Genomic DNA, 26,859 nt, shown 5'->3' with positions numbered 1-26,859 from the left:
CTGGCAGGAACAGAGAGTAAGGGCTTATCTTAGAAAGCAGTGGAGATGAGTGGCCCGATGTGGTGGATCAGATAGGTCCTGTGAGGAGGTTGGCTGTGATTCCTGAAGTGTTTTAAAAGCTATGAACATTTGCTAAATCAGGCACCTGAAGGACCTGGGAAGGAAATAAAGGACACTGTTTTTGAAGAATAGTTGAGATTGATCATTGATTTTTATCCTTTAAAGAAGCATCCTGAAGTGTCTGGTCTAAAAATAGCAAGGGAAGTGGGTACAACTCAAATTACCTTGATAAATTAAAAGTCACTTCTCAGATCCAAAATATAAATGTCTATAAAAAGATTTTTCCCCATTTGAACTCAGTTTATCATTAACATAGGACATTGAAGACCCAGCCAGGAATTTATAAAAATGGGTTATTATCTCCTCAGTTTAAGACAAGTTTTGGAAAACCCTGAGAGGAGAGTTTATTTGAAGAACTCTACTCTGAAAATAATTACTGATGTGTATTAACATTTAACATGTGTGCCTGTTGATACTATCTTAAGTTGATACTTAAGATTATGTTAGCTTACTGAGAGGTATTTTTTTTCCCACCACATGTTTTAATAGTCATACATAGTATGACTATTAGTTATGACTAATAGCTATTGGAGGGAAAACTAAATTTAAAAAACAAGTCTCTATTTAAATCTTTTTCATACAATACATTTTATCTTATTTTCTCATCCCTCAACTCCTCCAGAACCTCCCCATCTCCCTATCTGACTTTATGCTCTCTCACTCTCTCTTCCTACCTCCCTCTCTCTCATTTCAAAAGAAAAACACAAAAGGTCAAAACTTTCAATGCTTGAAAAGTTTAGCTTTAAATTGGTATAAAGTATTCAAATGTTAAAGATATATTTTGAGTACTTCATGTGAGGAATTTATTGTTAAATAATTATTTTTATATAAGTTTATAAAAACTTAAAATGTACATGAATCTATGATGTTGGAATTAATTACATTTTATCACACACCACACACACACACACACACACACACACACACACACACACACACACAGATACACAATTTCTTTCACAAATCATAAGAAGAAGAAACAATAGCCCAGAAATAGGGTAAGCAGTCTTTTGACCCATGGGTAAGTTCTCAAGAAAGAGAGGTGATATATTTTTTTTTAATTTGCATGTATTTTAAAGTCTTAATAACAAAATCTATGGGGTCAGACTGGACAATTACAATATGGTCAATATTTTCTAAAATAAAAATCTAGATGATCATATCCCATGGCTTTACAAATTAAAAAAGTTGATTTAAACATATTTAACTATAAAAAAGCTCAATTTAAAACATCCCTGCAGTTCAATACAATGTTATTTGTGTATGTATAGAAGGGTAATTAGCACAAAATAAAAAAAACAAGTAAACTGTATCACAGTCACTGAAGACAGCTGGTGGTAACATTTAACTATCTTTATCTCCAGTCAATACTAGAAGGTTGTTAATTAGCATAATAACACACCAACTTGGCTTTTTACATTTAAGATTACTAGTTAGTTAGTGAACATAATATATATCAGAGATGGATTATTATTAGCAAATTAGTAGTTTTCAATATGTCTAGGTTTGCACAGAAGAGTCTTAAATGGCATTCTTGCCCTAAATTATTAGGGGCATAAAAGCAGAGAAACCTGGGTCTCATTAAATTACAACAATCATAGTCTTAGGTCTTGAGCTGACTCCAGAAGTTTGCTGCATGCCACTCCAGCAAGCATGCCAAACTGAATCCTACCATAAGATTAATACCACATTCAAAGTACTCAATGCCTGTATTTGTGCTGAGATTGTCATCTGCTCTAAGGTTGGTTGGGTGAGACCCTCTCCCCATCCCTTTAGCCAGCAGAAGCTATACAGCAGTGGTTCTCAACCTGTGGGTCACTACCCCTTTGGGAGTGATCTATCATGTATCCAGAATATCAGATGTTTACATTATGATTCATAAAAATAGCAGAATTACAGTTATGAAGCAGCAAGTAAAATGGTTTTATAGTGGGGGGGTTACCACAACATGAAGAACTGTATTAAAGGGTCACTGTGGTGGTATTGTGCTCCCCAAATATTGTGTACCTTAATAAACTTATCTGGGGTCAGAGAACAGAAAAGCCACTAGTTAGGCAGTGATAGCACACGCCTTTAATCCTAGCATTCCAGAGGCAAAAATCCATCTGAGATCTCTGTGAGTTCAAGGCCACATTGGAAACAGCCAGGCATGGTGACTCATGCCTTTAATCCCAGGAAGCAAGCCTTTAATCCTAGGGAGTGATGGTAGAAAGCAGAAAGGTATATAAGGCGTGAGGACCAGAAACTAGAAGCATTTGGCTGGTTAAGCATTTGCCTGGTTAAGCATTTGCCTGGTTAAGCATTCAGCTGGTTAAGCTTTCAGGCTTTGAAGCAGCACAGTTCAGCTGGGATTCATTCTGGATGAGGACTCAGAGGCTTCCAGTCTGAGGAAACAGGACCAGCTGAGGAACTGGTGAGGTGAGATAGCTGTGGCTTGTTCTGTCTCTCTGATCTACCAGCATTGACCCCAATAACTGGCCTCGGGTTTGATTTTATTAATAAGAACTTTTAAGATTCCTGCTACAGGTCACAGCCTCAGGAAGGTCAGTAAGGAATCCAGCAGTCCTGTATTAGTATGCTAGTAAGAGCCGTTACAAAACACTTCTCTGGTCACAAGGATTGAAAAACTAACTTGTCAATGAAACAAAAACTTAGAAGTATGTAGGAACTGTTTAAAAAGTACTACATTTCAGAGACCCGGTCACACACTATTGCTGTTCTGCTGAATAGATTTCTAGAGCTACATTGGGCTAGATTTGCAATGTATGGCTGCAATCTGCATAATAAAGAATTACAAGCCAAGAAAAACAAGATAATGTGGAGGGGTTCTTCAACCTGAAGCCTGGAGTTAGCCCTGTCCGTGGATGTTTTAATCACATAAATTTTCAATAATTTGTCTTAAGCTTCTTTAATTACCACCAACGTGGATCTTTAATAAACATATAATAAATAATACATTTTTCTCTGAGTCATAATAAAGAAAAAAGAGTATTTAATTGTGTTTCAAAGCTCCTGTGTTGGTTTCTCCTAGATCATCTTTAGCAGCATTCATATAGATGACTAGATTAATGGTAATTTCAGTTATAGATATATAGCAGGAATCTGATTACAGACTATAACTGAAATAATATATTAATTTGATTTTATTTTACACATAGACTATCCTTTTTATTTTAGTTTTGATTGACACTCGCTAATTATATATATATTAATGGAGTTCAGTGTAATATTTCAATATAGACGTACAAAATACAAAGAGTGAAGGCAACTACTTTTGTACATACCCTGCTTCTTTTTGCCATGCTCAGCCTCTCACAATCATTATCTTGCATTCAGATCAATGCCCTTTAATCTTCACAAATAAGTAAAACACAAGTATTTTTCTAGTTTCTGTGTTTAGCTTATTTCTCTTAATATTATTCAATTACATCCATTTTGATCTGAATGAGAGGACCTTGTTATAATTTTGTTATATTTTTAAGCATTGAGTAATATCCCAGTGCCCATGCATGCATGTGTTGTACTGGCCAGTTCTATGTCAACCTGACACAAGCTACCGTCCTATGAAAGGAGGGAACCTCAGTTCAGAAAATGCCTCCCCAAGATCGGGCTGTGGGCAATCCTATAGGACATTTTCTTAATTAGTGATTAGTGGGGAAGGGTCCAGGAATGGTAAGTGGTGTCACCCCTGGACTGGTGGTCCTAGTTGTATAGGAAAGCAGGCTGAGCAAGCCATTAGAGCAAGCCCGTATCCACCACTCCTCTATTGCCTTTGCATTATTTCCTGACTCCAGGTTCCTGCACTGTTTGATTTCCTGCCCTGATTTTCCTCCAGTGATGGACTGTTGCCTGGAAGTGTATGTGGAATAAAATCTTTCCTCCCCAAGTTGCTTTTGGTCATATTGTTTCATCAAATTAATAGAAACCAACACACACACACACACACACACACACACACACACACACACACCACATATACATCCATATATGGTGTGTGTGTATGTGTATCATATTTTCTTCATACATCTGTCCATTTATGTGGAGAGATTAAATCCATATATTAGCTATTATAAATACTTCTGCAATAAACATGAGTATGCCAATATCAATTTGGTATGCTAACCTCATTTTACACACACAATGTGTGTGAGTATGTGTGTGGTGTGATGTGTGTGTGTGTGTGTGTGTGTGTGTATCAACTGAAATATCTGGATTATATGGTAACTATGTTGTTAATATGAAGGGCATCTATACTGTTCTCCATGGAGTCTATCATTAGAATTTCACACATCTAGCAACAAATGTACTCTTCTGTGTTATAACCTCAAGAGCAAGCCTGTGCCTTTGTGTCAACATAAACTGTGGCTCATCTAGCTATGCTTTCATTTCATATTTATCTATTCCAGGTTTATGTCTGTTATAGGAAAGCAGAAAACCTGCAAGAATATACAGTCACAGATAAACTTATAAATCATTACTCTAGTACTTTTAACTATCAGGTGTCCAATTAAATCTAAAATTATCCAGACTGGTTCTGTCTTTCACTACTTTGTAATAGTGAAGTTTCCTAAAATCCAGCATTTCATTCAAACACCATTAAAATACCCATACTTTTTGAAACTATTGTTATCTATTTGTAGTAAGAAAATTATTGGTTTTTCTTTACACATGAAAGGTGCAGAATATCATGATCCCTCTTACCTTTGGCAGCTTTTAGAACAGGTGTGTTTTACCCAATCTTTCCCCAAAGGCTAGTCACCAAGTTCTTTGTTTTTCCATTCAATAAAGAATCCTACATCACAAAGAAAACACTAGGCAATGGATTAACTTGTAATTCAGAAATGTACTCCTTTGTTTATTGCCAATGAATAATTATGTAATTATACATACAAGACATCAATAGAGTGAAAACTAGCATCAGTAGGTGGATTTCCTTCAGTGCTGTTCATTCCTCCTAGAATCTTCTAAAATACAGCCCTGGATTAAGATAAACATCTGCAAAGCTGGAACACAGACATTTCATTAATTCTAGATTATTAACCTATGCTATAAGAGAGGCCATAAAAAGGTGTGGGAATTTATTTCCAAAATGTCCTAATTACATCCATAAAGAAGCCACTTGTCTTGTTAAACATAAAATCTTTACAACAGCCCTCAAAATAAATTCATATCTGAGTTTAGAAACGATTGTAGTTGTCCTTTTCCTAAAATGTTGAATTATTGTTCATTTATCGGTAGAATAAATTGTTCAGTCCCAGATTTCCTCTATGTACTGGCTGAAATAATTTCTAATATCAATTGCCGTCAAGGATGTACCCATAAAATGCTTTAAACAACCACATTTGATTCAGTTTCTGGCCTCTAACATTTGTTTTTCACAATCACTCCTAATTTAATGCACATCTTAATGCACTTTTCATATTGATTCAGAAGCCATTGAGGTCTCTTTTTATTTTTGGAAATGGAATAATTAACTAAAAAAATAATTAGCCAAGTGATTGATTGTAATGTTTGGTATGGCTATGCCTATGTGAGTTTGTTTCATATATGTACACACATTTATGTAATATTCTCATCACTCTTCCTTAATCATTTCTTTCTATTTGTGTTGTTTATTCTTTGCCCAAATTACAGCAGATTAGATAGAAGCCCATGTGAGTCACTTTATTCTAATTTGTTTACATTGTCCAATTGATGATAATTTTAAGAAACTAAATTTCCTTACAGCAGCTAGCATTTCATTTCTGTAATCATTGTCTCTGTTCAAGACAATTAGAAATGATGAAGGCCTCATTGGCTAATTAGGAAGACCTAAGGAACACTGCTCCACTGTCTTAATTAAATTCATTTTAAAATTCACAGTACAATCCAAAGCTGGCTGTTAAGGATCAGCACATCTTGTCTGTTTGTTTCAATTTTTCTTCTATGTTTTTTTCTTTTAAACCAGTGTCCTTCTCGGATTCCTGAAAAGAGAGGGAAGTAGCCACTAAGAGGCATTAACTCAAACATCCAGAAGAATACATCTCAAAGTTTCCTATTTTGTAAAGTGTTACTATGTCATTCACTTTCAAGAGGACTTCCTTTTTGTTCTTGCCACTGTCCAAGCCAATCTCCCACCGTAAGTGAAGAAGAATAATACATAAAAGGAGAAAATTCCTTGTTTAGCCTGTCTTTAAAAAGGAGGAGTTTGGCCGGGCGGTGGTGGCGCACGCCTTTAATCCCAGCACTCGGGAGGCAGAGCCAGGCGGATCTTTGTGAGTTCGAGGCCAGCCTGGGCTACCAAGTGAGTTCCAGGAAAGGCGCAAAAGCTACACAGAGAAACCCTGTCTCGAAAAACAAAAAAAAAAAAAAAAAAAAAAAAGGAGGAGTTTGTTACTCTATTGAGAGTTATTTTCTTCTAATTCTCTCTATGTCCTGAACAATTAATGGGACTCTTATCTAGCCTGTTGCTACTACATAACTTTAATAGAGTCCTTCATTTCTGCATCCGTTTTGATTGTTTTTTTCCTTCTAGTTTCCTTCTCTCATAATTAATATATATTATGTACTTACACAGTCATTGATTTTTCCATTCATTATGCTGAAACTTATTTATGCATAAATTATGCATGAAATATTTGACTCCAAAAGAGAATTTGGAGCTAAGTAAAATGGCCATATTCTCTGTGTGGTTATAGTGCATTTGAAGGAAACTAATGGAGGAGATGGATGGGAAGCATACAGAGGACAGGTAAGAAGCTCGGCTGTTTGCTGAGGGTTCTTTTTCAGTACTGAAATAAATCTGTTTCCATTCTGACAGTTCTCACAGCTGAAAGGTCAGTCAGGATACAACGCGGACAGTGGGTTGGAGGTTGTTGGAATCATAGTCACCCATCAAACAGCCTGCATCTCCTTTTTTCCATACATGAATTTTTAATTTGCTTAATTATTAACATGAATAATGCAAAACTGCCTCCTCCAGCCTTACAGTTAAAGGTAGCCATGTGAGTACTCACCCGTAACTTGGCTAGAAGAAAGCTGTAATATTTAGCAAAATTTCACTAAAGTGGAAAGACTAGCATAGGCCCCTTGACCTTTCAATTGCACTAGTCTAGAGATTAAATGAGATCCTCATATTCAGTAACTATTTTCTACCATATGTAACTCTGTTCACTGATACATAACAACTTTTGGGTCAGTATGTAAAAGGACTCAAAAATATTTCAAATAAATTAATCAGTTGTTCCATTGATAAATGAGTCAGGAACACATTTCATCATTAGCTTTCCTGTCATTATCTCCTAATGAGATTTTATTTGAGAACTTTGAAGATTGGGAATTTTCAGGCCAGATTCAACCACTTTGATCAGATTTATAAGCTATCCCTTTGAACAACCAATACATTGTCTGTGGACTTTGATTTCATCATACATAAGTTGAAATAATCATATAACACCATCAATATTGCATGATGGTTGAAAATATTTTTCGACATTATTTCTCTGTGAATTTATAATTTCCACTCTTTGTCTACAAATGTCATTCTTTCTTTCTTCAATTAAATTTCTAATTAGTATATTGAAGAATGATTGTATACTCCCTCCATTTGAACTACTTATTTAATCAGTAATAGTCAAATACTTCCTTCAGAATATCATTATACAATCTTTCTGTGTAGTGTGAAATGTACTAAACAAAAATGATAACTGAAAAAAATCTCTATTTTTTATCATACCATTATCTATTGATAGTACATAAATTATAACTAGACTAATAAAATTATTTTATGATACAATGAGACTGTTGATGAGCATTTTTAGAATACAGATAAGATATATGAGAGAGTCAAAATATAAAATGAAATATTAATTTTATCAGAAACATTACAAATTCAAAGGAGAGTTCAGTGGAGGGATGTATTTTTTTTTCTGGTAATAATAAATGAGACTTAAGAAAAGACATAGCTTTGCAGCCAGAGTCTGACAGATGGGGGAAAGGCAGAATAACAGAGAGTATAGCATGAGAGAAGACATTGAAATAGAAAAGATGATTGGATACTGTGCATTGTCTTCAGGCTAAGAAAATGGAAAGCATTGGTAGGAGACAATGCCTGATCGTTACCACATGTGAGTTAGGATAACTAGTAATGAGCTACTTATAAAAAGGAACAGATAAAGCAACTATGCTCGCTCACTTCTTGTAGTAGAAAGATATCTTTTGCATCTGGAGGCATAACTTAAAGGAGTTTCTCACAGGCACTGAAGTGCGGTCCCCATCATGATGTGTTCCCACCCACCATTCCCCCTTTGCTTCACTCTCCTGCCTTCACTACCTCTGCATAGGTGCATCTGGAAACTGGAAGGAAGAACTGGAAATACTCTTTCCTGTGTTGTCTGAATTTCTGTCAACTTTGGTATCAAGGTTCACCAAATGTTCTCATTGTCTATAAGGAACTTAACAGCCTTTTAAAACTTACCAGTTTTAAAGCCGGGAGGAACAAGAGACATGTGGCTTTTTAATCACAGGAAGGAGTCAGAGTCTGTGATTCCAGTTAATCTGGGTAGAGTAGGAGATGAGGTAATTTAAAAAACTCACTTGTTAATGATACAGCAGCCCTAGGTGGCTACATAGCTTCTGAAAGGCCAAAGGCTAAAGTGGCCAAGCATCATTTTTACCAGTGAAGTCTGGCAACTTCAAATTGTTTCTGAATTACACTCCTTGCCTTGTCATGACCTGTGGGATACTATCTAATCAGACAACCACACTTTGTACACAGAATGGAGCCATACCGCCTCAGAGGATATTGGATAAATCAAAATTAGAAATTTCTGCTTTAAGAATGTCATAGTATTATCCTAGTTAGGCTTACTACTGCTGTATTGAAAAACCATGACCAAATACAAGTTGGGGGGGGGGAGTTTATTTCACTTAGACCTCTACACATAGTCCATCATTGGAGAAAATTAGGGCAAATAGGGCAAGGATCCTGGATTCAGGATCTGATGCAGATGCCATGGACTGGTGCTGCTTACTGTCTGGCTCTTCATGTTCACAGCATCTAAATGTTTATCTTTATCAGGATTGAAAGAGTTGAGAAAACTCATATCATGGGAAGATTCAGGACATAACTGAATTCCAATTTGAAATGCCTCATGGACTGTTAAACCTTCAAGATTTATAGGCTCCTGGGTGAAAATGTTTTGCTGGTGAGTTGAGCAGGGCTTCCCTTTACAAGACATGAATTGCTTTTAAATATTTCCAAAGCATCCACTCCATGTGGGTACTATAAATGGCAAACATTCCTTTTTCCAGAAGCTGTACTCCTAGAACAATCTTCTTCATGGAAATACCATAGTCTATTGCTAGAAGTGAAATTTATGAGTTACAGCATGTATCTCAGGTCGGTTAGTTGATTCTATGGCTGCGTTTATATACTCTACATTTCCTTATAAGTCAATAGCTGAATTTGTTTTTGGTTTTTTGTAGGCATAATTTAAACTGAATTGGGGAAATCGATATTTATCTCTAAAGAAGATGATGACCACCTATTTTGGAGTATTTAATTTAAAAAAAAATAGTAATTTATGAAAATGATATCCTAAAGACCAGAATGGGTAGAATAATACCGTAATTAGCTGCAAAACATTTGCAGCTTTGCAAACATGGTGTAAGCCTGGTTTCGTTGTGTGCTATTCAGATACCTGACTCAGTCAATCACCTTATGTGAGTGTTGCAGAGTATTTTAAGTGGACAAGGAAGTGTTACCTTTGTTTATGTTGCAGAATGTTACTTTAACAGTATAAAGGTGTGTTCCTTTTTTTTTTTTATCCTTCATTTGTTTAATGACCTAAGGGTATGAGTTTAATTATAGAAAGATGTATTGCATCTGTTTCACCTTGCCTGCCTAAGACAACTAATTGGTCTACTAAAAAGCTGAACAGCCAATAGCTATGCAGGAAAAGGATAGCTAGGGCTGCCAGGCAGAGAGAACAAATAGGAGGAGGAACCTATTGAGAGATGAGAGAAGGAGGAGAGAATGAGGGAGATGCCTGGGGCCAGAAGCCAGGCAATCACCACCAGCCAGACAGGAGAAACAGTGAAAATAAGATATACAGAAGGAAAAGTCAAAAGCTCTGAGGCAAAAAAAAAAAAGATTAAAAAGAAACAGGTTAATTAAGTGAAACAAGCCTAAGTGAGGCTGAGAATTCACAACTAATAGTAAGTCTCTGTGTCGTGACTTGGGAGCTGGGTGGTGGCCTAAATGAAAAAAGCCTGATATGTGTGAAGCTGAGATTTGTCAAAGGACACTCTCTACTTAGCAGATTAATGACCAGATCTTAAAAGCATGGTATAAGGGTGATATTTATCTAGTAATGAGAAGAAACATAGTAAAAGCAAGCACCTGAGAGCTCACATTCACTTCTAATGTAGAAGTCTCTAATCAGTAGAAGCTACTCCATCTCCATCAATTAGACGATGTATAGCAAAGGATTCCCTGGGTGTGACCCCACCCCTAGATTATGCCAATATCTTAAAATCTGTGTTTTGTAAATCTGTAAATATAAGACATAAAAAGAAGGAACCAAAGACATGGAAATCCTAAACATTTGGTGGGAAAAGAGGAGGACACAATTGAAGCTTGAGTGTTCTGTGAGGTGACAGCATGACAAACTGGTTTCCTTCTGCGGTGACCACATTCCCTTTTCAAATGACCTTTCTTTTATGAATTAGGTGTATCGATCTTGAGGGAGGAAATGTTAAAAACCATTAACAGAGGACTATGAGACAGCAAAGACAGCCTATTTCCTATTCCCTTCAACTGAGAGTAGCCAAATGAAGGTTATGCATTGATTTCTTCAGTCTTGAGATCCTGGAGGGACAAGGGGCTCTGATCCACTACCCTTGTCATGGGCCTAAAACTGACTTGGCTGTCTGAGGACCTTCAGTTTTCCCTTTTGCAGTCTCCAACTTCAGTATTTTCTCACTACAGGCCCTTGAAATCCATAACTTGACAAGTAGTGTTTTATTCTGTTTTTTTTTTTTTTTCCTAAGCTTTGTGCTATTCTCCTCACAGTGGCAGCGACTTTTCCCTGTCCCAGGTTTTTGTGGTAAAAGTAACAATAAAGTAAATATATGAATAAATAAGTGTGTATCCAGTCTTATCATGTGTGTGTGCATGTTTTAAAATGTTTTTTTCATACAATATATGCTGACCACAGTTTTCCCTCCCCACAATGCCTCCCAGATCCTCCACACCTATTCATGTATCAACTACATGCCTTATTAATCTCTGTCTTTAGAAAACAGTTAACAAAAATAACATAATTAAAATATACTTTAAAAAAGAAAAGGCACAAGAAACACATACACACAGCAAAAATCCCTACAAACACAAAATTGGAAACCAAAATACACAAACAAAATACCAGTAAGACAAAAAAAATGCCCAAACTGAGCAATGGAAGACACAATATTGTTGAGTTCACTTACTGTTGACCATCTACTGCTAGGCATGGGGCCTACCCTTAAGTATGATCAATACAACCAGGGAGACTCTATTGGAGAAAAACAAGTTTTTCTTTTGCAAGTGGATGTCAATTGGAAGTAGATTCTTCCTTGGAGATAGGAGATCCTATCCACTTTCCCCGCTCTCTGTTGGGTCCAGCAGTCTGGCTTGAACCTATGCAGGCTGTGTGCATGATGCCACAGTTTCTGTGAGTACATATTTTCTATGTACATCCATCCTGGTGTTTCTAGAAGACACTGTTTCCTTGGAATCATGCATCCCTTCTGGCTCCTACAGTCCTTCCTCCTCCTCTTTCAGATAGCTCTATTAACCCTGAGAGGAGGGGTTTGCTGGAGATATCCTGCTTAGGGTTGAGTATTACAAAGTGTCTAGATTTCTGCCCCTTGTCCAGTTGTGGATTTCTGCATTAGTTCCCATCTACTACACAAAGAAGCTTCTCTGATGATGGCTGAGGAAGATACTAGTCTATGGGTATAGCAGAATGTCATTAAGAGCAACTTTATTGTTATACTCCTTTAGCAAAACACACGAAAAGCTTTCTGTGACTCAACATGTGATCTGTCTTCAAAAATGCCCCATGTGCTTTAGAGAATGTATATTCTATTGATGTCAGATGGGAAGCTTCTCATGTCTGTTGATTTTTTCTCTATGTACTTTTCAAGTTCATTATTTATTGATATTCTGTGTGAATTATTTACCCATTATTTAATGGAGTGTATTAAAATCCTTAACTTGCATTATATTTTTGTCTACATCTTTCTTCAGTTTTGTTAAGTCTATTTATGTATTTAGATGTATATGGTGTTGAGTACACACACACACACACACACACACACACACACACACACACAAACATATGCTTTTCTGATGAATTTACTTCTTTATCATTATATAATATTCAGTTTTACCTCCTTTTACTTACTGTGCATTTTGACTGATGTAGGTATAGCTAACCCCTTCTTTTCATTTGCGTTGGTTATCTTTAACATACACTCACTGTCAGTCTACATAATTTCTTAAAACTGGATGAGTCTTTTATGTGTAGCAGATAGTTGGATTTCTATTTTGATATTAATTTTGCCCCTATGTTTTTCAATAGAGAATTGAACTGTTTTTACCCAATATTTAAGAATTAATAAGTAAAGATTATTAATGCCATTTGCGTAATTGGTTTTTGGATTTTGGTATATTCTTTGTTCCTTTCTTTCTAGTTCTTGTCTTCCTGGATAACTTAACAGCTTTTTTCTATTGGTTTCTTTAATTTGATTCACTTTCTTTTATCGTTCCCATATCTAATATAGCCATCTTGCTGATGTAGTGGCTTTCCCATCAAAACACCCATCAAGTGTTCACAGAACTGGTCTGGCTTGCATGACTGGGAATAGAGTGTGATGGTCCTTGTTATCAGGTTGTACACTTTAACAGCTTCCTACAGGAGATGGGGAAGGAGCTCAGAGCTTGTTCCTGTTTCAGTGATCTGAAGCAGTGGTGCTCCTGGTTCACCCAGTGGTCAGAAGACCAGTGTCCTCTGTGAAAAAAATCCACAACAGCAAATCCTAAAAGGACTTTCCCTGTATATACCACAGGCAGTCTGTGGCTGAGGTGGGAGACTGGTAAGAACCTTAATAGTGAGAGCAACTGAAGGTCTCTGAAAAGTTGACTAATTGGGACTGCAATGTCATCCTCTATGACTGATTTTGGTAGCTCCTATGTCTTAATTTCATTTCTTGTTGCTGTAATAAAATAGAAACTTAGGGGGAAAGGAACTTATTTTAGCTCACAATTCCAGGTTACAGCCCATCCTTGTAGGGAAGTCAATGTCACAGAAACTTGAAGCATCCACAGCCAAGAACAGGGAGTCATGGTTATGTGTACATTTGTGTTCAGCTTGCCTTCTCCAACTCTTAAAATAGTCTAGGATCTCCTCTCCAGAGAATGGTGCCACTCACAGTATGGAGCTCTTCCCACCTCAATTAACCCAATCAATATAATCCTCCACCAGACATGACCCTGGGCTAATGAAATCCAGGTAATCTTCCGATGGGACTTTTCCCCCAGGTGATTCTACATTGTGTGAAGTCTACAACCGAGACTAATCATCATACACTAACTATGACTCCCCCACCCCATTTCATGTACTTCATACTGATCTTCCCAACACCTTCCTGTTCAGTTATTACCCTTCTGCTCCACAGTAGGGCTATAAGTCTAAACTGGAATTTTGGCACTGCCCTGGGATATTGTAATTTGCATAGCACTATTTTATTTCAGTAGGTTCTTGTGGAGGGAGTGGGGCAAAAATTAAAATCCATCTAGAAAAGTCACTGAAAGATTCCCTGACAACTAAACTGTCAGACCTTTTTCCTATTCAGCTATTTTTTTTAAGTCCTTGTCATCTAATTTTGTCATGTATTTCTTGTGAAAATTCTACATTCCTGGTACTAAGGAGGACTGAAAAGTAAGGAATGTTTAAAGGGTTCAGCAAATATTGTTGGAGGAAGCATGCAAGTGCAGGAGTCTCAAAGCTCAAGATGCTGACCAATCTGTGAAAACAGTCCCAGTTCGTATGCTGTTGTCTGCTTATTTTGACCCAGTTCGTATGCTGCTGCCTGCTTTTTTTGATCTTGGATTAATAAACTACAGCAGGTATGGGCCTGATAGCCTTTGGCATTGTGGTAACATGAGCATAGGGCAGAGTTGTTCCTAATATCCAGAGCAGCCCTTTGGCAAATAACTACTATCCACAACTTTAGCTCTGAGTCATTGGTTTCAAACCATTGGCCTCACTCATGATAGCAGTTGTAGTGTCTGACTCTAAATCCAGGCAAACACATTTGATCTCCTAGCTGATAGTTAACTTGATGAAAGTCTACAGCTTGTTAATGTATTTTCAGGGATGTTAGAAAAGGCTTTGTTCCTTAAAAACATCTCCTTATTAATACTTCATGGTGGAGACTGAGCTACATGTGGACAATTCACTGCATAACCCCACAAAGAACCTGTAAAGTAAGAATATCAGCAAAGAAGCAACACACAAAGATTGAGACCACTGAGTCAGTATTGACCAAAATGACTTGTGTTTAAAAGGTTAAGGCACTGGGGAGTAAGTTTGCAAATAGTCGGTGTGTAAAACAATTCTTAAAGGAAACAAGAGGCATGTCAAGCATGCTGGAACCAGCTCCTAAGGAAACCAGATAGACAGCATCCCATTGCCACCTGACAAAAAGAAGTGTTGGTTTCAAATGCTGTGAATGGAGTTTGGCTGTCACTCTTGTTCCCCATGGTTTATATCTAACTTTTTTTTTTTTTTGATTTTTCGAGACAGGGTTTCTCTGTGTTGTTTTGCTCCTTTCCTGGGGCTCACTTGGTAGCCCAGGCTGGCCTCCAACTCACAGAGATCCGCCTGCCTCTGCCTCCCAAGTGCTGGGATTAAAGGCGTGCGCCACCACCGCTCGACTATATCTAAACTTTGATCATTCTAGAGATGCTTTCTCTTCCTGTGGATGTCAATAGGAGCAAACCCTGACAAAGGCCTATTCAGTATTCATTTCTTTGCACGGCTTTCTTAGCAGGGAATGCTGGGTTGGGATTTAGTTTCAGTTTTGTTTTCTTGTTTCTATATATATGCATTTATATTGGTTTTTGTTTGTTTGTTTGGATGGTTAGCTTTTTTTTCTTGAGTAGTAGTTCTGTAATCATTTTAAGATGTTGAAGATTAGTCAGGTGGTGTTGGCGCATGCTTTTAGTCCCAGCACTTAGGAGGCAGAGACAGGCAGATCTCTGAGTTCAAGGCCAGCCTGGTCTACAGAGCTAGTTCCAGGACCGCCATGGCTACACAGAGAAACCCTGTCTCAAAACAAACAAACAAACAAACAAACAAAACGTCTAGGATTTTTAAAATCCTAGGAGAGTAGGATTTGAGTGCAAACCTCTTAGATCTTGTCTAAGGACGCTTCATCTCCCAGACAAAGCTACTTAGGAAAATTAATTTTATGATCTTAGGATATTATATTATTTATTTGAAGTGATATAATTAACTTAAATAATAGTTAAAGTAAAATTTTCCTCAAAATTCTAGCATTCTATGAAGTTAGCTTCAATAATTAGAAATTAATTATTTCTTCACTTATAACTGTTTTGAAAAATTAATCTATTATATCTGACAGAAAAGACTGAAAATGCTATGGAGGCTACATAGAAATCCTATGTAATTCTAAGTATTTTGTATAAATTAGTAGATTGAGATAAGACTTTACAGTTAAACACCAAGGGAAACATAGCTCTAATTATGGACCACAGAAGACAAGAAATACTGTTTTTTAAGTGAACCTTTTAAAAGAAAATTAAAACAAACTTGATGGATGTAACACCATTTCTTAAATGATGATCTTACCAAACAAATAGGTCAGCTGTCAGTAGATTCTCTTCCATGTGAAACTAGAATCAGCTTTCTTGCCTTATTAGTTACATGTTGGTAGATGATGATAGTAACCAAATCAAATATTCATCACTTATCAAATAAAGATTTATTAAATATATGGTATGCACAAATCACTATGTGAAAAGGAAAGGTTGGCAGAGAAAAGTATCAACATATTTAAGTGGTTTTCAATATACCATTTACTAAAAACAGAAAAAAATCATAAATAAGCATAAAATAATATGAAATAGTTAAGAAGAACAAAAGCAAGGTGCTCATATATGTGATTTGACTAGTACCATCCTGGTTATATTCTATAGTCTTTATTTAATTAACTACTACCACTGTCTTCTTTTGCATGCTTAACTATTCTACAATGGTAATGTGCATTCGATCAGCTTTCTCACTGTAACCAACATCTAAGATAGTTAACTCATAAAAGTTTACTCAGCTCACAGTTTTAAAGTCTACAGTTCATGAAGGAGGGGTCCAATTGCTTTGACCCACACACTGGGGTGAGTAACTAAAACAGGAATGAAGCAGCACACGGTAGGCAAATACACTTACATCTTGAACCAGGAAGCAAAAGATAAATAGGAAGATAAAGGGGTTTCATAACTATCTTCCATGAGACTTCAACAGTGCACTACAAACATCTACTAGGTCTCATTTCCAACTGGTCTCCTACTTCCAAAGTACTAACTCTTTAACCCATGTATCTTTGGAGGACATTCAACCTCCAGAATATAGCAGTTTTTAAAATAAAATTTTGTTTTACATATTTATCGACTCCAATTCTTGGCTTTTATCTCCCTTCCATTTTATAATAATATAAGAAAGTTATAAATCTCTAAACTTAACCTTATGATGACTAAATTTGCAAATAGCTTTATTTTGTCTAACTCAATCATTAATAACACAGAAAGAATCAAACAAAACATGAACAAGCAGTATTTCCAAGAATTATAGTATAAGTCGTCCACGATAACAACCTTGAAAAGCATATTAAATAAAAGTACATTTATTCAATTAGTAAATCAAAGAAGCATTGACCAAATCTAAAATACAAAATGAACTGAAGGGCATGCCTCAAAACTCTTAATAGGTTGGAGATTAAAAGTGTCCTTTCTGCCTTAGGAAAGATGCTACAGATGTATCCTCTGATTGCAAAAGGCAAAGCTTTGCTCCTATTACAAGTGCCATTTGCCAAATGAATTTGTAATGCCCTATTTCACATTATCAGTGCTAATATTAGTTCTTCTGGCAGGATCTAACTTCCAGAAGGGACTAGCAAATGATAATGAAAATATAACTGTGATAAAGTTGCACCCTGAGACAGTAAAGCATATGGGCGTGTCTCTCTTACCTGTGGCTGCAGGCTACCCTAAACACACTTGGCAAGCTTTATTTAGAGCCACTTACAGACTGTTGCTATTGATTTGAGATTTTTTTTCTTTTTTTAAATTCTATTAAGACTAAAAGTGTGTTTTAGATCCTTGGCACTCACTAGAGGAATCCTCTTCTAGGCACAGGAAGTGTTGTGATAACAAGAGTAAAGACTATACTTTCCCAGGAATTTGACATGGCATAAATTCCCTATAATAAGATCACTTATCTATGGTATGTTGAGACGTGATTTTAAGTGACTTAGAAAAGGAAACTTTGTTAAATAACACAGTACTATATATTGAGTGGGACTCATCTATTATTCTATTATTCTGTTCTTCACATCATTGGGGGGGGGCGCGATGGACGAGACAACTGAGCAAGATTTCCAATTTTCCAGTGGAGTGAGCATTGGGTTCTAACCACTGCCACTAAGGCTAAATAAAGAGACTTACAAATCACTCTGGATGAAAGAAGTTTCAAAAAACCCTAGAGGGTTACAAAATGCTTAATTTTGTAGCAGTTTAGTAAATGAGTAACAAAGAGTAGAATTTTTTTCAAAAGTAAAATGGTTACAGATTATAAAATGAGTTCCATCTTCCCTACTCTTCTTGAGCCTTTCATCTTTCAGTGCTTTGAGAAGATTACATTTCTGAAAACCATAGGCATAGTGGTACACACTTTTAATCTCAGCACTCAAGGGGCAGAGGTGGATCTCTGTGAGTTCAAAACCAGCATGGTCTACATCAAGGATTCAGGCCCCTGTTCTAGGACTGAAACTAAGCATTCCACTAAAAACACACTGTATTCCTTTTGTTTCAATAGTATATTTTCCTTTAGTTATGTAGTTTTATTATAGCGGTAATTTTAGAGAAACTCAATATATTATAGCAGTAATTTTAGAGAACTCAATATATCACAAGTGATGATTTCATAATGGTCATATATAAATGTATGGATTTGTATATTTTGTGAAAGGAACAAATTTTCATGCAACTTCCTGTAAGTGACCCTCAAGGAAATGTTTTGTTTTTAATTTTTAGATTTTTACTTACTGTTTTTACCTCACTTTCTGCATAGAAAAATACTGATTAAGCAAACATTTGAAGCCTAACATTTTAAAAGTAAAACAGTTTACTAGATAACAAGGTCCATAATAAAAATGAATATCCCTTCACTTTTAAATAGTTCTGAAGACCAAAAGTGAGGAGAATGGGTTTGTGTCCCTGTTTCTCTGGTCCTTATGTAGGTCAGGTTCTTCTTTGCCAACTCTGTCTGCTGTTAATTCTACTTTCAGTTTTCATGTGATTACCCGATGGGCTCAATTTGATGTTTTAACATTATGTTTCTTTAATTTTGAAATCAATACAACTCACTTTTAATTCACAGAAGGACTATCAGGATCCCACATTAGAGCTCCCAATCACTTGCATGACCTTTATCTTTGCAGTCTTAATCTCCCAACTCCCAAATTTGGTCACAGACATCTATGTCTTTAACTGTACTCCAAATGTACCCATCGCACTCTAGTGAATTTTAATTACCCTTTGCCTTGACCCTTACATGTTCCCTTCTTTCAGTAGGTCCTCTCCATGTTTCACCTACTTTCTTCACTCCATCTGGACCCACTGGCCAAGGACTTTAAGTAATTGATAATTTTTACTGGGAATAATCTGATCAAAAAAGCACTAGGTATAAAATAAGACTTGTAAAGGTTAAAAGTCTTATTTCTACTATTTAGAACTTATAACCTTCTCTGAAGCACTGTGACCTCTCAATTTTAGTTTCTTTTCCAATAAGATAAAAATAATGTCTTCCAATAAAAATCTTTGATGTTAAATGTGGAAGCATTTTTTTAGTCTAAGCCTTTATTTTATTTTTGCAGTCACTTTCTAATTGTCTCCCAATTTTAGCAAATTACCTTCTTTTGCACTCCTCTGAGAACCTAAAGTATAGGAAATACATCTGTCATTTTTTTCTTACAACCTCCAAGCTTATGTATTCCCATATGCGTGTAAGCTTGCCTTTCCTACCTCATCTTTTCTTTTGTGTTGGTAAGAAGACATGCCCCATATTTGCCCAAGATTGACAACTCCATCTATGATGACAATGGTATCTTACCTTCCTTATAGATTTCACTTTTCTCCAGAGTGTATTGTATGTTCACTTTCATCACCAAATAGATATGCAATTCATCTTTCTTCCAAAGTCATTGAAAGAACATGCTGTATTTTCTTCATTTTCTCAGCATCCCCTCCTTAACTCAGAAATATATCTTTATTACTTAATAAAGTAATTTGTGTTATTATATCTGAACACTTCTTTCAAAATTTCATGATTAACATTTATTTTTATTGAAAATTAATTCTTCTTTCACACAATACATCCCCACCTCTGTTCCCCCTCCCTCCACTCTTCCCACTTACCCTAACTTCCCTTCTCCCCCATATCTACTCCAGTTCGTTTCCTTTTCAAATAGAACAGGCTTCCAAGAGAGAATAGCCAAACAGGACAAAACAAGATACAATAAGACAAAGCAAAAGTCCTCATATCAAGGGTTGACAAAGCAGCCCAATAGGAGGAAAAGAGACTCAAGAGCAGGCAAAAGAGTTAGAGTCATACCTGACCCAACTGTTAGAAGTCTCATAAGAACATCAAGCTAACAGCAATAACATATACACAGAGGACCTGGTGCAGACCCATGCAGGCCTGGTGATTGCCACTTCAGTCTCTGTGAACATATATGAGCTCTGCTTAGTTGATTCAGTGGGCAATGTTTTCCTGGTGTCCTCTGTCCACTCTGACTCTGACAATCTTTCCTTCCCTCTTCTGTGGGGTTCCCAGATCTCTTCTAGGTGGTACCCAATGGAGACCTCCAGTTTAGATTTCATAATACCCAGCTGTGGGTCTCTGCCTCCACTCCCAAATACTTCAGAACATGTTTCTCTAACAAGGCACTGATCTATGAGTATAGCAGAATATTATTAGGAATCATATCATTGATTTTGTTGTTGTTTGATTATTTGTTTGTCTGTTTGTTTGTTTTGTTTGTTTTTTACCAGTTGTGTTTGGTTCTACCCTAGGTCTCTGGGCTATTCAGTGTCTGGTTCCTAGCCATCCAAGCAGTGTAGGAGATGGGATCCCTCTCCTAGTATGGGCCTCAAATTAAACCAAATAGCTTTTAAATTCATTGTCCTGCTTCTTCTCTTAAAGGTACTTGTAAGTTTTTTTCATCACTGAGGCATTAACCAATAGCCAGGCAAGCACTCTACTATAAATTATATCACTAACCTTTACCACTTTGCTATTCTCTTTATGTCACGAGATCTCACTAAGTTGTCTAGTATGGAGCTCCTTGACTTGCTGTGTTCCTGAGGTGGTATTCAATATTTCCACCCTCCAGCCTTAGCCTCAGCCTCCTAAGCAAGTGGAATTGCAGGGACATGTCATCATTCCTAGATGCAACTATTAACTTCTAGGGATGATTTCCCCTTATGGCCTGAGTGTATGTTTTTCTTCCTAGCTCTACCAGTAAATTCTTTCATTTTCTGATTTTCTCATTGTTTTCACAGACTTCAAATTCTTTGTTTTCTACGATTTTGTTTTTTTATACATTAAAAATAGCTGGGCAGTGGTGGCGCACGCCCTTAATTCCAGCACTATGGAGGCAGAGGCAGGCGGATCTCTGTGAGTTCAAGGCCAGCCTGGTCAACAAAGCGAGTTCCAGGAAAGGCGCAAAGCTACACAGAGAAACCCTGTCTCAAAAATCCAAAAAAATAAAAATAAAAAATAAAAATAATAAAATTACGCTCTTCTCTACTTTTCCTTTTCTCTCTACAGTCCCTCCCAAGTACCCTCCCTCTTGCCTGGTATTTCAGTTTTATTGGTTTCTGGTTTGTGGTTTTTGTTGAGATGCATTGTTAATCCAAGTTGCTTTATTTCCTTTAAGATACATATATCCTAAGATCATATATGTATGTATATGTATATGTATATATAATATAATGTATAATATATAATATAATACATGTGATATATAGATGCATAATATGTATATAAAATAAATATGTATCCCATTGTGCTGTAAGCCTGTATTTAAGACCTTCTCTCTCCTTCAATGAACGGCATTCGGCATTAAAAAAAAAAGCTGGATGCAGACCCCCCCCAAAAAAAAAGAATGCACATTAGCAAGAGGCCCAAACTGGGCCCGTTTGTCTTGTATTTCAGCTGTTCCAAGGAATATTTAGCAAAGGAAAATTTGGATAGAAAGAGTGATGCTAAATTGCCTTGGGAATTTGCAGAAGGGCGTGCTTCTGGGCAGGTGGAAGATAAAACTAATGTATGCTTATTGATTGTTGTGGTAGAAGAAGACTCTGTCCTTGGTGTTTCACAGGTATTAACTTACTTAATCTTCCATGATGAGTATTTTTCATACTTAATAGATGAAGAAGCATACAAAGAAGTTAAGTAATTTGCCCAAGGTCATAGAGAGTAAGCCAGGTTTCAAACTCATACTTCCCAGCCATGTCTTCTTTCGTGAACTGGAAGCAGCACTCTGTCTTCATTAGAAAATGGGGCGGACGCATGCCCATGAAAGTGAGGCAGGTTTGTTTTGACCCGAGTGGCTTATCCCCAGAGAGCAGTGCAGCTCAGCGCGTGTAACAGGAAGGAGTTGGGGCTGGAAGCTTGGGAAAGAAAAGAAAAACAAACTGAAAGTACTTACAATCAGGTACTTCCGTAAACAAGCTTGGTTGCCCTAACTGCGCAGGATGTGCTGGATCACGTGTAGGCTGCGGGTACATAGGCAGGAAGTACATCAGAATGTGTGCTTGCCCCTGATTGCACGAAGGTAGGAGGTACATAGCCTTATGGGTTTTACCTTTATAAGCACCTGACTAATATAATTTGGCGTCATACTCTGGAAACCCCAGGCATGGATCTGGCCATATTCATGATTCTGGCCAGTATTTAATAAAGCTTGCTTAAAGTTTGGCTCAAGAAAAGAAAAGAAAATATGTATTATCTGGTGTATATTTACAAGATATAGGCTCTTTGAAGCTTTATCGGGCAAACCTGGTGTGACTTGTCCCTTTCTCTTCCTTCTCCTTCTATATTGATTTCCTTCCCTCCTCCCCAGTTGGAATCCTCTCCACATTTTTGTTTCCCACTTCATATCCTCTGTGTTGCTATTTCCCTCCCAAAAGTCCCCACCATGCCACATTGTACATTTACATCTGAAGACTCAGAGCTAGGAATCAGGAGTGATAAAGAAAATGTGAATTCTCTCGTAAGGAGAGAGTCAGGGATTTCTAGGGATCAAATTCAGAACCTTGATGCTAGGATGGTACTGTAGTGACTATACTTGAGTTCTCAGGATAGGTTGTAAGTAGTACCAGCCTAGTTACAACTAGACATTCAGTTAAAATATCTTCTTCAGTAAATTTATCCAATGTTAGCCGGGCGGTGGTGGCGCACGCCTTTAATCCCAGCACTCGGGAGGCAGAGCCAGGCGGATCTCTGTGAGTTCGAGGTCAGCCTGGGCTACCAAGTGAGTCCCAGGAAAGGCGCAAAGCTACACAGAGAAACACTGTCTCAAAAAAACAAAAAACAAAAAAACAAAACAAAACAAAATTTATCCGATGCTAATCAAGATAATTTGTGTATAGTTATAGTGTGTGTATGTGTGTACATGTGTGTATGCTTATGTGTGTGTGTGTGTGTGTGTGTGTGTGTGTGTGTGTGTGTGTTTAGAATTTAAGTACAAGGAGTTGGGAGAGGTTAGTGGTTCTAGATAGGAGATAGGCAAAGGGAAAAGAAGTAAGAACCTGAATAAAAACATAAAGAATATTAACACTAAAATGTAAGAAAGCAAATTAGATAGATAGATAGATAGATAGATAGATAGATAGATAGATAGATAGATCTATGCACTGAAATTTGAGGCAAAAGTAGGATAGAATAGACATGAAAATACAAAATAGATCAGGCAGAAAACTATGCAGAAGGTCCATGATAACTGTTGGGATTGATACAAACATGCCCATATACCCATGATGCCACCAAGATGCTCTTGGGTATACCATGTTGATCCAAGGCAGACTTAGTACTAGACTTTAGTTCCTCAAGTCCATCATCATTATATGCAGCAATTGTAATTATCTACTCATTGTAGTCTACCACCTAAACCTACCACAGACAAATCCACATCAATGTATCCCAGTACCAAGGCTTCATGTCAGGCTATCACCGTTTGTCAGACACGTATACTACTACTATAGCCTGATTATCATTCTCTCTTGATCACTTTACCAACATTCTCTCTTGATTCTAATTCATCTTCTGCAATGTCATCAGAGTAAGCATTTCACAATATGTGCCCAGCCAAGGAACATATTTGCTTTAAATGTATCCAGCTAAATTTCCTGATTCTTTTGAGTGCTCAATGAGGTTATTCATAATCCTATCCTGATCACTTGTGTAGGCTTAGCTACCACTGCCCATGACAACTGTCTTCCTGTGTTCTGATTACAATACATAGACACAGTATATATTTATAATGGTTATGAAATATGTTAATTTACTAAAATCTGCATGAGAATAGCAATCACTTCTATGAAATATTTGCAAGTCCCTTATTTATATGCATGCCTAACATCCATGTATGTTCAAAAGATGTTTGTAGATTCACTGGTTCCATGGATAGTGAGGGACTAATGAATGGGAGGCTATTGTAGGACTAATATGCTTCATCTAAAGCCTAAGATGGTTTGAACATGTTTTACTTCAGGGAAAATAATTTCAGTGCTTTGCAAAGGGAAATCAAAATTAATTACAGAGAATGAAAAGAATTCTCAGTTCCAAAGAGGAAATCTTCCTTTCAGAAACTAGGTGACAAGATCAATGATACAGTGCTCTGGCTGTTAGCACTGGGAAATTGCTAAATGATATTTAAATATAGGAAATTACTACTTCTAGTAGTAATTATAGCTTAGGCATTGATTTAATGCAGTCTCAGGGGATAAATTAGCATGTGGCAACACATAGGTGATATATGAAAAGGTGAGGTCCTCCTGGATGGCTTCTGCTCTCAAAGCTACTTTCAATAATTATTGATGCCTTTCTCCAGCAGACTCACCACCACTTTCTTCCAAACATAATTTATGGAGAGTATACTCAACTCCAGAGTCATCATCATCCGGTACAGTCTGGAAGAGGCAGAAAAGCTGCAATCCTAAGCACTGGATGTAGTCTATTACTATGTGCTTTAGGCTACAGCTTCTGCTCTGACACACTGTCTCTACAACTCAGTCTTCCCAATGAGGCCCTGAGATGACACCTGCCTCTTGCCAACTTCCTTCCCCATTGGCTAAATGGATGGGTCCCACGTTACATCCTTTTGCCTGTACTGATTAATTTATAATACCCTCACCCAGAGGAATCTTGGGTACTGAATCTTTGTGTCTTACTATACAATTTTCTTAAATCAAGCCTGTGTTTACATGTTGCTTTCAACTTTCTCATTTTGAAATTGTGTTCTTATGAAATGGTTCAGATCTACAATTCAAGTATATTTTAGGTCTCTTTTCAATTTACATAAGTAATGATAATTTTTGTTGGGGGGAAAAGTGTGGCCTATTTCCCCCCAAAGGATATTTAGCAAATCTAGATATGTTTTGGTGGTCAGAATGGAGGCATAGCTCTAGTATTTGTGGGTAGAGACCAGCAAAGCTGTGCTGTTGGTCATGCTTTAATACTCAAGATAGATCCCACCATCTCACAATCAGCTGACCTAAAATGTCAGACAAGCTGATTTTTCCAAAGACCTGTGTTTTAAATTTATACAGTTATTGGGCTTAAAGAATCTACATTCTGAATGGCTAAACTGGTCTCACTTATAAAACCAGGGCAGAAAATGAATAAAATTTGCCAATTTGGTATCCTATAACCTAGTCATTTGGACACTTTCTACCCAGTTTTTCCATCTTGATGAACTAGCAACTGACCATCCTTCTTCTACACAGGGCCCTGTAGGCTTAATAAATCCATTTTAATGAGGCACTCTGCCATCCTCAGGTGAAAAATGGCCCCCAAGTGCCGTTCCCACACAAGGGAGAGCAAGGATTGCTTTGCAGATTGGCACATGAAGTTCATTCCTGCAATGCACCTCCATCCCATCGCTCCAAAAAGTACAAAATTTGCTCATAAAAAATAGAAGCAGACTGACAACTTCAGCATTTTCTTTTACCTCTGTCAGTTAGAAGTGGAACCACTGAAGAATCAGCTGTCAGATGGCTGCATCTTTAAATTATCCTGCGAGTCAGCCACCACTGTTATTGAGTTTCGCTGGCTCCAGAGAATCCCCTCGTGTATAAAACAGGCAGTAGAGGCAGATTACACTGATCTCACGAAAGGGAGGGGATTACAAAGCTCTTAATGTGCCAACCAAAGGTTGCGATCTAGCAAACGTGACATATGTAAAGCAGTAAAGATTGAAAGGAAAGATTAAGGACTCTGTCTCCTTAGAGTTCAAAAAGGGAACAGTTTCACCCATCTGATCAAGCTTAAATGTCAGTCTGTCTTTCGGGTACTGCACACGGAAAACCGAGGGGAGTTAATTTTTTTTCCTTCTAGTGAAGCTGTGATTGGTGACACTGAAAGATGCTAAATGAAGTATTTTTCCAATTTTAAATATCTTAATTAAAAAAGAAATATTCCTACAAATCTGGCCTATTTCACATATTGATTTGATATATATGATATACATATGTTTATATATATATGGAATATGATAATGTTGAATTTTATAGTGTTTTAATTAACATTATTTTCAATATTATTTTATTATTCTCCATTGTTTACTTCAAATATATGTTTATAGAATGTTATCCAAGCCAGTACTATTTTTACAGACCATCTTCTTTCACACCACTGTACCAAACCATTTTAACTTCCTGTTTGTACTAATTTTACAACTCACTACTTTATCTCTATTTTCAATTGAGGAACTACTGAGTTCCACTGCATGAGGAAAAGCAGCTTAAATTAAATTGGGTTTGATCATGAAGCTGGAAATGACCATGCCATGGTTTCTGTCCCACTCTGCCTCTCAGACATCCTACGAGCATAACTTCCACCTTCCAGATGTTCATGCAGCTGTAATTTGGTCTTTGTTTACCTGTCTTTAACTCCGTGAGAAGGAAAGGAAGGAAGAAAGGAAAATGAAAGCCTACAGAATAGCTCCAGATGAGGAGCTTTCACCATTCCATAGCTCCAGCTCCTCTACTCACAAAACCATTCAAAACTGCAGGGGAGGCTGAGAACTACTTTGCCTGAGTGAATATATGTTCTGTATACAATTAACATTTCTTACTCTTTTTCTTCTTTTCTTACTCTTCATAGTATTATATAAACAGTTAGGAAGTCCTTT

The sequence above is a fragment of the Peromyscus leucopus genome, chromosome 10 (assembly GCF_004664715.2).
Source record: "Peromyscus leucopus breed LL Stock chromosome 10, UCI_PerLeu_2.1, whole genome shotgun sequence".
In the NCBI taxonomy this organism is placed as follows: domain Eukaryota; kingdom Metazoa; phylum Chordata; class Mammalia; order Rodentia; family Cricetidae; genus Peromyscus; species Peromyscus leucopus.
Note: the sequence above shows the minus strand (reverse complement) of the source record.